We start from the raw sequence: 9,195 nt of genomic DNA, 5'->3' as shown, positions 1-9,195 counted from the left end.
GTCAATGCTAAAGTTAGGGTAATAGGAATGACATTTTAGCATTGTTCAACCAGAAACCAGGGAGAATGTCCCTTTTAAACATTTCTTTATGGACAACATCCTGGACTTGAGAGGTCAGCAAAACTACCCCAACAAGTAGCACTTACTGCATACAGAACTCAAGTCAGTGCTTATTGTTTGGGTAGTTCTGGTGCCAGATGAATGCATTTTACTAGTGTTGGGAACAATTGGTAAATAGACTGTCTCTGCATTTGTTCAGAGATATGTAAGATGACGAACTCACTACCAAGACAACCCCAAAGAGAAGCACTTGTGAACACAATAATCATCAGTGTCTCCATTTGAAGTGATCTGAATGTGATTCCAATGCCATCTATCTCCATTTAGTCTGTAGCATTGACATGTTCAACTACCCCAACAAGTAGCACTTACTGAATTCAACAATCAAGTCAATGCTAAAGTTAGGGTAATAGGAATGACATTTTAGCATTGTTCAACCAGTAACCAGAAAGGATATCCTTTTAAACATTTTTTTATGGAGGAAATCCTGGACTTCAGAGGTCAGCAAAACTACCCCAACAAGTAGCACTTACTGCATACAGAACTCAAGTCAGTGCTTATTGTTTGGGTAGTTCTGGTGCCAGATGAATGCATTTTACTAGTGTTGGGAACAATTGGAAAATAGACTGTCTCTGCATTTGTTCAGAGATATGTAAGATGATGAACTCACTACCAAGACAACCCCAAAGAGAAGCACTTATGAACCCAATAACCATCAGTGTCTCCATTTGAGATGTTCTGAATGTGATTACAATGACATCCATCTTCATTTACAGTCTGTAGCATTGTCATGTTCAACTGCCCCAACAAGTAGCACTTACTGAATTCAACAGTCAAGTCAATGCTAAAGTTAGGGTAATAGGAATGATTTAGCAGATATTTCAGCATTGTTTAACCAGTAACCAGGGAGACTATCCCTTTTAAACATTTCTTTATGGAGTAAATCCTGGACTTCAGAGGTCAGCAAAACTACCCCAACAAGTAGCACTTACTGCATACATAACTCAAGTCAGTGCTTGTGTTTGGATAATTTTTCTAACTGATGATTTCATTTGACCATTGTTGGGAAGAATTGTGAAATAAACTGTCTCTGCATTTGTTCAGAGATATGTCTGATGATGAACTCACTACCAAGACAACCCCAAAGAGAAGCACTTGTTAACACAATAATCATCAGTGTCTCCATTTGAGATTATCTGAATGTGATTACAATGACATCCATCTTCATGTACAGTCTGCAGCATTGTCATGTTCAACTGCCCCAACAAGTACCACTTACTGAATTCATTTCTGCATTGTTTAACCAGTAACCAAGGAGAATATCCCTTTTTAACATTTCTTTATGGAGGAAATCCGGGACTTTAGAGGTCAGCAAAACTACCCCAACAAGTAGCACTTACTGCATACATAACTCAAGTTAGTGTTTATTGTTTGGCTAGTTCTGCTGCCAGATGAATGCATGTTACTAGTGTTGGGAAGAATTTTTGAAATAGCCTGTCTCTGCATTTGTTCAGAGATATGTCTGATGATGAACTCACTACCAAGACAACCCCAAAGAGAAGAACTTTTGAACCCAATAATCATAAGTGTCTCCATTTGAGATGATCTGAATGTGATTACAATGACATCTATCTTCATTTACACTCCGTAGCATTGTCATGTTCAACTGCTCCAACATGTAGCACTTACTGTATTAAACAGTCAAGTCAATGCTAAAGTTAGGGTAATAAGAATGACTTAGAAAACATTTGTTTAACCAGAGACACAACCTAGAATGAATTATAACACATTTTAGCATTCTCCAACTAGTAATACAAAGTAATATAGTTATTACTGTTAAGTCTTTAGATGAAATACTGGGATTAATTTTTCAGACAAACAACCCCACAAATTAGCACTAACTAAAATCAATCCAATGCTTGAGTTAGACCAACGTCAAAGTCTTACAATAAGCAACCTTCTTTTCTCATGATCTTCTCCACAGTCCCAATGTTTCTTCTGGCATCTTCTGTGTTGTGATATAAAAGCAGGGGAAAGGCTTCCTTACACAGATTTGTAATCTTAAATACTTAATGCAGCCATTTCCACTCAACTCCACCTTTGATCAACTTTCAGTTGTCTTGTCTATTGTAAGTAATGAAAGGCTTCATGAATAGACAAGCATCATCCCAATGTATGCCATTCACAGTCAATGAGTGGTCAATTACAGTCCAATAACTTTCTTTGGGACTACTCCCTTTTCCTCCAGACAGCTCATTCAGCAATAGAAAGTACCATTTAGTGCTGAATATGTATTCCAAAACTCCCATTCTTTTATTTATTTAGCCAGCGGTGGACAACTGCTGAAATGTACTTGCTCTACATGTGTTAGTGTCTGATGATGAACTCGCAACCAAGACAACCCCTAAGAGAAGCACTTATGAGCACAATAATCATCAGTGTCTCCATTTGAGATGATCTGAATGTGATTACAATGACATCCATCTTCATTTACGGTCTGTTGCATTGTCATGTTCAACGGCCCCAACAAGTAGCACTTACTGAATTCAACAGTCAAGTCAATGATAAAGTGTGGGTAATAGGAATGACATTTCAGCATTTTTCAACCAGTAACCAGGGATAATATCCTTTTAAACATTTCTTTATGGATGAAATCCTGGACGTCAGAGGTCAGCAAAACTACCCCAACAAGTAGCACTTACTGCATACACAACTCAAGTCAGTGCTTGTGTTTGGGTAGTTTTTCTGCCAGATGAATGCATTTTACCATTGTTGGGAGGAATTGTTAAATAGACTGTCTCTGCATTTGTTCAGTGATATGTCTGATGATGAACTCACTACCAAGACAACCCCAAAGGGAAGCACTTATGAGCACAATAATCATCAGTGTCTCCATTTGAGGTGATCTGAATGTGATTACAATGACATCCATCTTCATTTACACTCTGTAGCATTGTCATGTTCAACTGCCCCAACAAGTAGCACTTACTGAATTCAACAGTCAAGTCAATGCTAAAGTTAGGGTAATAGGAATGACTTAGAAAACATTTCAGCATTGTTCACTGTCCACTATGGAAAACTTTGGTGGGCTTGGACACAATTTCACGCCAGGGAGATTTTTCTATTATTGAGAGTTTATCTCAGCAGAGTTTGATTGTGCGAAGTCAACACAAACAACAAAGTTTGTTTCAGCCCTGTTTCGGTTAGGAGACCTTTCGCGTGTGAGGTGAACGTGATTATCACTGCCCTACACAAACTGATAAAAAGATTTTTTGCATGTATGATTTTATTTTTTATTTTTGCATAATATAAATAATTTAAAAGTAGCATATGATGACAAAAAATACTAAAGCAAAATAAAAAACCTGATTTACGACACATTCATAATAACAATACAGTTTTCTTGGTATGTGTAACATTACAATTTCTTGAAACCTTTGTATTTTAATTTTCTCTTAACGTCATACACTTATTAATGAGACAAGTAAAACATTGGTCAATGTAATATCTTGTTTATTAAATACATCAATGGCAGTTTTAACACAGCAAATCCAATAGTGCAAAATATACAGTATATACAACACTTAAAACCCTCCCTCATTGTCCATACTTTTCCTTTTTCAACCTCCCTCCCTATTTTTCTGACTTACAAAAAGCAGACTCCTGGACCTCTTTCAAGGACATCTCCTTCCCCATGCCCTGGTCTTTGTGCCTTGGTCAGGGGTGACTGTGGCTCACTGGTAGAGCGGTTGCCTGCCAACCGGAAGGTTGGTGGTTTGATCCCCGCCCCTGCAGTCATTGTCGAAATGTCCTTGGGCAAGACACTGAACCCCGGGTTGCCCCCGGTGCTGCGCATCGGAGTGGGAATGTGTGTGACTGTTTATCTGATGAGCAGGTGGCACCTTGTAAGGCAGCCCCGGCCACACTGTGTGAATGGTGAATGTTTTCCTGTAGATGTATGCCCCGGTCTTTGTAAATAGAAAATACTTTAGCAGGGCAGTAAATGTACTTCCCTGCTACTCCAGGGGATCCAGTGTGAATATGAGGACTGTTTGAGCTCTTCTGTGGGGGTCGTTTTCATCGTTTGTCCTCCACACTTTTCATTGTGGCATCCAGTTCCTATTGAAACAACTCTGTCTGTGCAAAGTCGTTAAAGGGCAATTTTGGGTTTGTCAGACCTTCAGCACCATAGGCTTTAAAAACCTTGGTGAAGCAGTAGAAATACCTGACATTGCTGGTAAAAGAAGGGGACGTAAGAACCATCCTTCTCATACCTCAACTTTGGCTGGCCACGGGAAAAACAGGTTTTTGAAATACTGCTCTGGGTGTGGAGGGGCTGTCTTGGTTGAAACGCCACTTCAACATCGCATGGAGGATTGTGAAAGTGCCTAAGGATGGACAGACCAGGGTGGTGCTTCCTCTCTACAGAAAGGGGCACCAGAGGGTGTGTGCCTTCTTCTGGAAAGGAGGGTTTAGCCAATCTTGAACCAACAGGTCTAAGAGGAACAATCCCAGCAAGGAGTCTACCAAGTTGCCTCTTATGATTTTAGTTGCTTCACCAATTCAATCACCAAGATGTCGGTTCAGCACAAGTTGTAAAGTCAAATCATCACATTGTTTTGCTTCCAGCTATGTAACACTTGGCAGTGGTGGGATTTGAACCCACGCCTCAAGCCTGGAGACTAGAGCCTTAATCCAGCACCTTAGACCACTCGGCCACACTACTTGCAAAGATCCATTGGCGACATTGTGACAAACACATGGGCCGTAACTAACGGTCTGCTTGTTAATGTTAATGGAACAAACGATTTTCAGATATTTTGACTGTTTTCTGAGATAGACTTAGACTTATCTTTATTAATCCTTTTGGGATGACTCCCAAAAGGATTTTGAAATATCACTGAATAAAAGAAGAAACGGTGGTAAATCATGTAATGTTAATGTTAATATGGCTTCAAAACCTGTAATTGCAACGGTGGTGGCTGGAAATCAAACCTGGGCAAAATGCTTGCACTGCTAGGGTTTAAATCATTGTCTAAAAGTAACACACCTGCTGCCTTTCTGCTGGACAACACAATGCTCACTGCAAATCTGGTAACCCTTTTTTGATATTCAATGTTCTGAACCCCTCCTAATGAGCAGTACAGCAGAGTGGCGCAGCGGAAGCGTACTAGACCCATAACCCAGAGGTTGATGGATCGAAACCACCCTCTGCTCTTTACTGTGATCTATATATTGCTGCAAGTGTCTGAAGTGAAATGTCGCCACCTGCTGAAGAGTAAACTTGATAGCATGTCAACTTTATTTCATCTATGAAAATGGACACTGCATTGCTCATACCTACTGAAACACCCATAAAAACAAATGTGTATTGCAATAAATATACTGCACTACAGTACAAGTACATGAATACAATAAAATAGAAACTGTAAAACGTGTTCATTTAGTGTCTCATAGTCTGAGGTATAAAAGAGAGACCATACCACTTAGTTTGTGTCACAGGAGGTCTTAGTCCACCACTGTGCTCCATAACCCTACCAGTCAGATTACCACAGGAGGTAATATCTTTTGCAGCTCTTTTAAAGACTCTACCATAATACGTGCTGGAGATGCCAGGTCCTCATACATGTAAAGCATGCGCTCTACCACTGAGCTAAATCCCCTGAAGATTTTCAGATTTTTTAAACTTTTTTCTAAAATAGACTTAGACTTATCTTTATTAATCCTTTTGGGATGACTCCCGCAAGGAAATTTAAATATCACTGAATAAAAGAAGAAACCTGGTAAAACATGTATTGTTAATGTTGTATATGGCTTCAAAACCTGTAAATGCAACTGCGGTGGCTGAAAATCAAACCTAGGCAAATTGCTTGCACTGCTATGGTGTAAATCATAGTCGAAAAGTAACACACCTGTTGCCTTTCTGCTGGAAATACAACGTTCACTACAGATCTTGTAACACAGACTGAAAATAAATGCTATGAAATAAATTGGTGGAGAAGGGTGGTTTCCAGTACCAATGAGATAACACAGAAAACTTCATGAAGGTACATATGCAACCTGCTTTAATGTGAGGTGTCATTGGTGTGCTACCACCCTCATTGTCAGCAGGATTTGAACCTTTCTCTTTCAGAAGAAAGAGAAAAGTAAAGAACTTTGACAGACTGGACATCCCGGTTGGAGATACCGGGGATTGAACCCGGGGCCTCATACAGGCAAAGTATGCGCTCTACCACTGAGCTACATCCCCTGTGTGTTTTCAGATTTATTTTACTTTTCTGGGATCATTGAATAAGAGAAGAACCGTGCGTAAAATATGTAATATTTTTGTTATATATGGTTTCCAAACATATTGTTTTGAAACAGGAACTTACTCTTTCAAATATTACTCCTTTATCTATCAAGTCCTGACCATTCCCTGACCGGGAATTGAACCCCGATGCAGCGTTTCTTTGCAAATACTCGGGAATAGCCATTGTACAAATGGGGAATGTTTTTGTGAAGGGAAACAGCTCATTTTTAGTGATGTTAAGTTCTAGATTTCATACGTGCATGTTAGCTTCGTTTTGGTTGCCGGTGCACTAGGCAGCCCAAGAGTCTGTTATCCGTGTTTGATGGAAGATGGATTAAATTACGTTTTTACTGGTTTTTTTGAAAACATAATGTGGCCACGCAGACTGATTTGTTTTCAGTGGTGCAATCAAAAGCACATTAGGCATTGGTGGTTCAGTGGTAGAATTCTTGCCTACCACTCGGGAGACCTGGGTCCGATTCCCGGCCAATGCAGCTTTCCTTTGCTAATACTCGGGAGTAGCCATTTCACAAAGGGCGAATGTTTGTGTGAAGGCAAACAGCTCATTTCTAGTGATGTTAACTTCTAGATTTCATTCATGCATGTTATCTTCCTTTGTTTGTCGGTGCACCAGGCAGCCCAAGAGTCTGTTATCAGTGTTTGATGGAAGATGGATAAAATTACGTTTTTACTGGCGCTTGTGACAACATAATGTGGCCATGCAGACTGATTTGTTTTCAGTTGTGCAATTAAAAGCACATTAGGCTTTGGTGGTTCAGTGGTAGAATTCTCGCCTACCACGCTGGAGACCTGGGTCTGATTCCCTGCCAATGCAGCTTTACTTTGCTAATACTCGGGAGTAGCCATTGCACAAATGGGGAATGTTTTTGTGAAGGCAAACAGCTCATTTCTAGTGATGTTAACTTCTAGATTTCATTCATGCATGTTAGCTTCATTTTGGTTGTTGGTGCACTAGGCAGCCCAAGAGTCTGTTATCCGTGTTTGATGGAAGATGGATAAAATTACGTTTTTCCTGGCACTTGTGAAAACATAATGTGGCAATGCACACTGATTTGTTTTCAGTGGTGCAATTAAAACACATTAGGCATTGGTGGTTCAGAGGTAGAACTTTCGCCTGCCACGCGGGAGACCCGGGTCTGATTCCCGGCCAATGCGGGTTTCCTTTGCTAATACTCGGGAGTAGTCATTGCACAAAAGGGGAATGTTTTTGTGAAGGCAAACAGCTCATTTCTAGTGATGTTAACTTCTAGATTTCATTCATGCATGTTAGCTTCATTTTAGTTGTCGGTGCACTAGGCAGCCAAAGAGTCTGTTATCCTAGTTTGATGGAAGATGGATAAAATTACGTTTTTACTGGCTCTTTTGAAAACATAATGTGGCCATGCAGACTGATTTGTTTTCAGTGGTGCAATTAAAAGCACATTAGGCATTGGTGGTTCAGTGGTAGAATTCTCGCCTGCCATTGCACAAAAGGGGAATGTTTGTGTGAAGGCAAACAGCTCATTTCTAGCGATGTTAACTTCTAGATTTCATTCATGCATGTTAGCTTTATTTTTGTTGTTGGTGCACTAGGCAGCCCAAGAGGCTGTTATCATTGTTTGATGGAATATGGATAAAATTACGTTTTTACTGGCACTTGTGAAAACATAATGTGGCCATGCAGACTGACTTGTTTTCATTGGTGCAACTAAAAGCACATTAGGCATTGGTGGTTCAGTGGAAGAATTCTCGCCTGCCATGCGTGAGACCCGGGTCCGATTCCCAGCTGATGCAGCTTCCTTTGCTAATACTCGGGAGTAGTCATTGCACAAAAGGGGAATGTTTGTGTGAAGGCAAACAGTTCATTTCTAGTGATGTTAAGTTCTAGATTTCATACATGCATGTTAGCTTCGTTTCGGTTGCCAGTGCGCTAGGCAGCCCAAGAGTCTGTTATCCGTGTTTGATGGAAGATGGATAAAGTTACGTTTTTACTGGCTCTTTTGAAAACATAATGTGGCCACGCAGACTGATTTGTTTTCAGTGGTGCAATTAAAAACACATTAGGCATTGGTGGTTCAGTGGTAGAATTCTTGCCTACCACTCGGGAGACCCGGGTCCGATTACCGGCAAATGCAGCTTTCCTTCGCTAATACTCGGGAGTAGTCATTGAACAACAGGGGAATGTTTGTGTGAAGGCAAACACCTCATTTCTAGTGATGTTAACTTCTAGATTTCATTCATGCATGTTAGCTTCATTTTGGTTGTTGGTGCACTAGGCAGCCCAATTGTCTGTTATCAGTGTTTGATGGAAGATGGATAAAATTACGTTTTTACTGGCACTTGTGAAAACATAATGTGGCCATGCAGACTGACTTGTTTTCAGTGGTGCAACTCAAAGCACATTAGGCACTGGTGGTTCAGTGTTAGAATTCTCGCCTGCCACGCGGGAGACCTGGGTCTGATTCCCGGCCAATGCAGCTTTCCATTGCTAATACTCGGGAGTAGCCATTGCACAAAAGTGGAATGTTTTTGTGAAGGCAAACAGCTCATTTCTAGTGATGTTAACTTCTAGATTTCATTCATGCATGTTATCTTCCTTTTGGCTGTCGGTGCACCAGGCAGCCCAAGAGTCTGTTATCAGTGTTTGATGGAAGATGGATAAAATTACGTTTTTACTGGCACTTGTGAAAACAAAATGTGGCCACGTGTTGCGCCCCTGTAAAAGGGGTAAATAGAAGTTTACACACGGACATGATGTTGCTTTACTCAAGTCCAATGTTGTAATGGTATTTTCAGTAACATAACAGCAAGTTTACAACGCGTATAACAAAAGATATTTTCTA

The 9,195-nt window shown here is 40.4% G+C and overlaps 4 non-coding genes across 4 annotated transcripts; 3 read left to right on the top strand and 1 right to left on the bottom strand.

The window, feature by feature from the left end:
- Positions 1–6,238: 6,238 nt before the first annotated feature.
- Positions 6,239–6,310, bottom strand: trnaa-ugc. The gene has a single exon. It is a non-coding gene; the product is annotated as a tRNA-Ala (tRNA).
- Positions 6,311–6,775: 465 nt separating this feature from the next.
- On the top strand, positions 6,776–6,846 carry trnag-acc. The gene has a single exon. It is a non-coding gene; the product is annotated as a tRNA-Gly (tRNA).
- A 611-nt stretch (positions 6,847–7,457) lies between these two features.
- On the top strand, positions 7,458–7,528 carry trnag-gcc. The gene has a single exon. It is a non-coding gene; the product is annotated as a tRNA-Gly (tRNA).
- A 547-nt stretch (positions 7,529–8,075) lies between these two features.
- trnag-gcc lies at positions 8,076–8,146 on the top strand. Its single transcript has one exon. It is a non-coding gene; the product is annotated as a tRNA-Gly (tRNA).
- Positions 8,147–9,195: the final 1,049 nt, after the last annotated feature.

Source organism: Etheostoma cragini, unplaced genomic scaffold (assembly GCF_013103735.1).
Source record: "Etheostoma cragini isolate CJK2018 unplaced genomic scaffold, CSU_Ecrag_1.0 ScbMSFa_4662, whole genome shotgun sequence".
NCBI lineage: Eukaryota > Metazoa > Chordata > Actinopteri > Perciformes > Percidae > Etheostoma > Etheostoma cragini.
The sequence above is the reverse complement of the archived record's forward strand: the minus strand, read 5'-3'. Positions and strand labels throughout refer to the sequence as shown.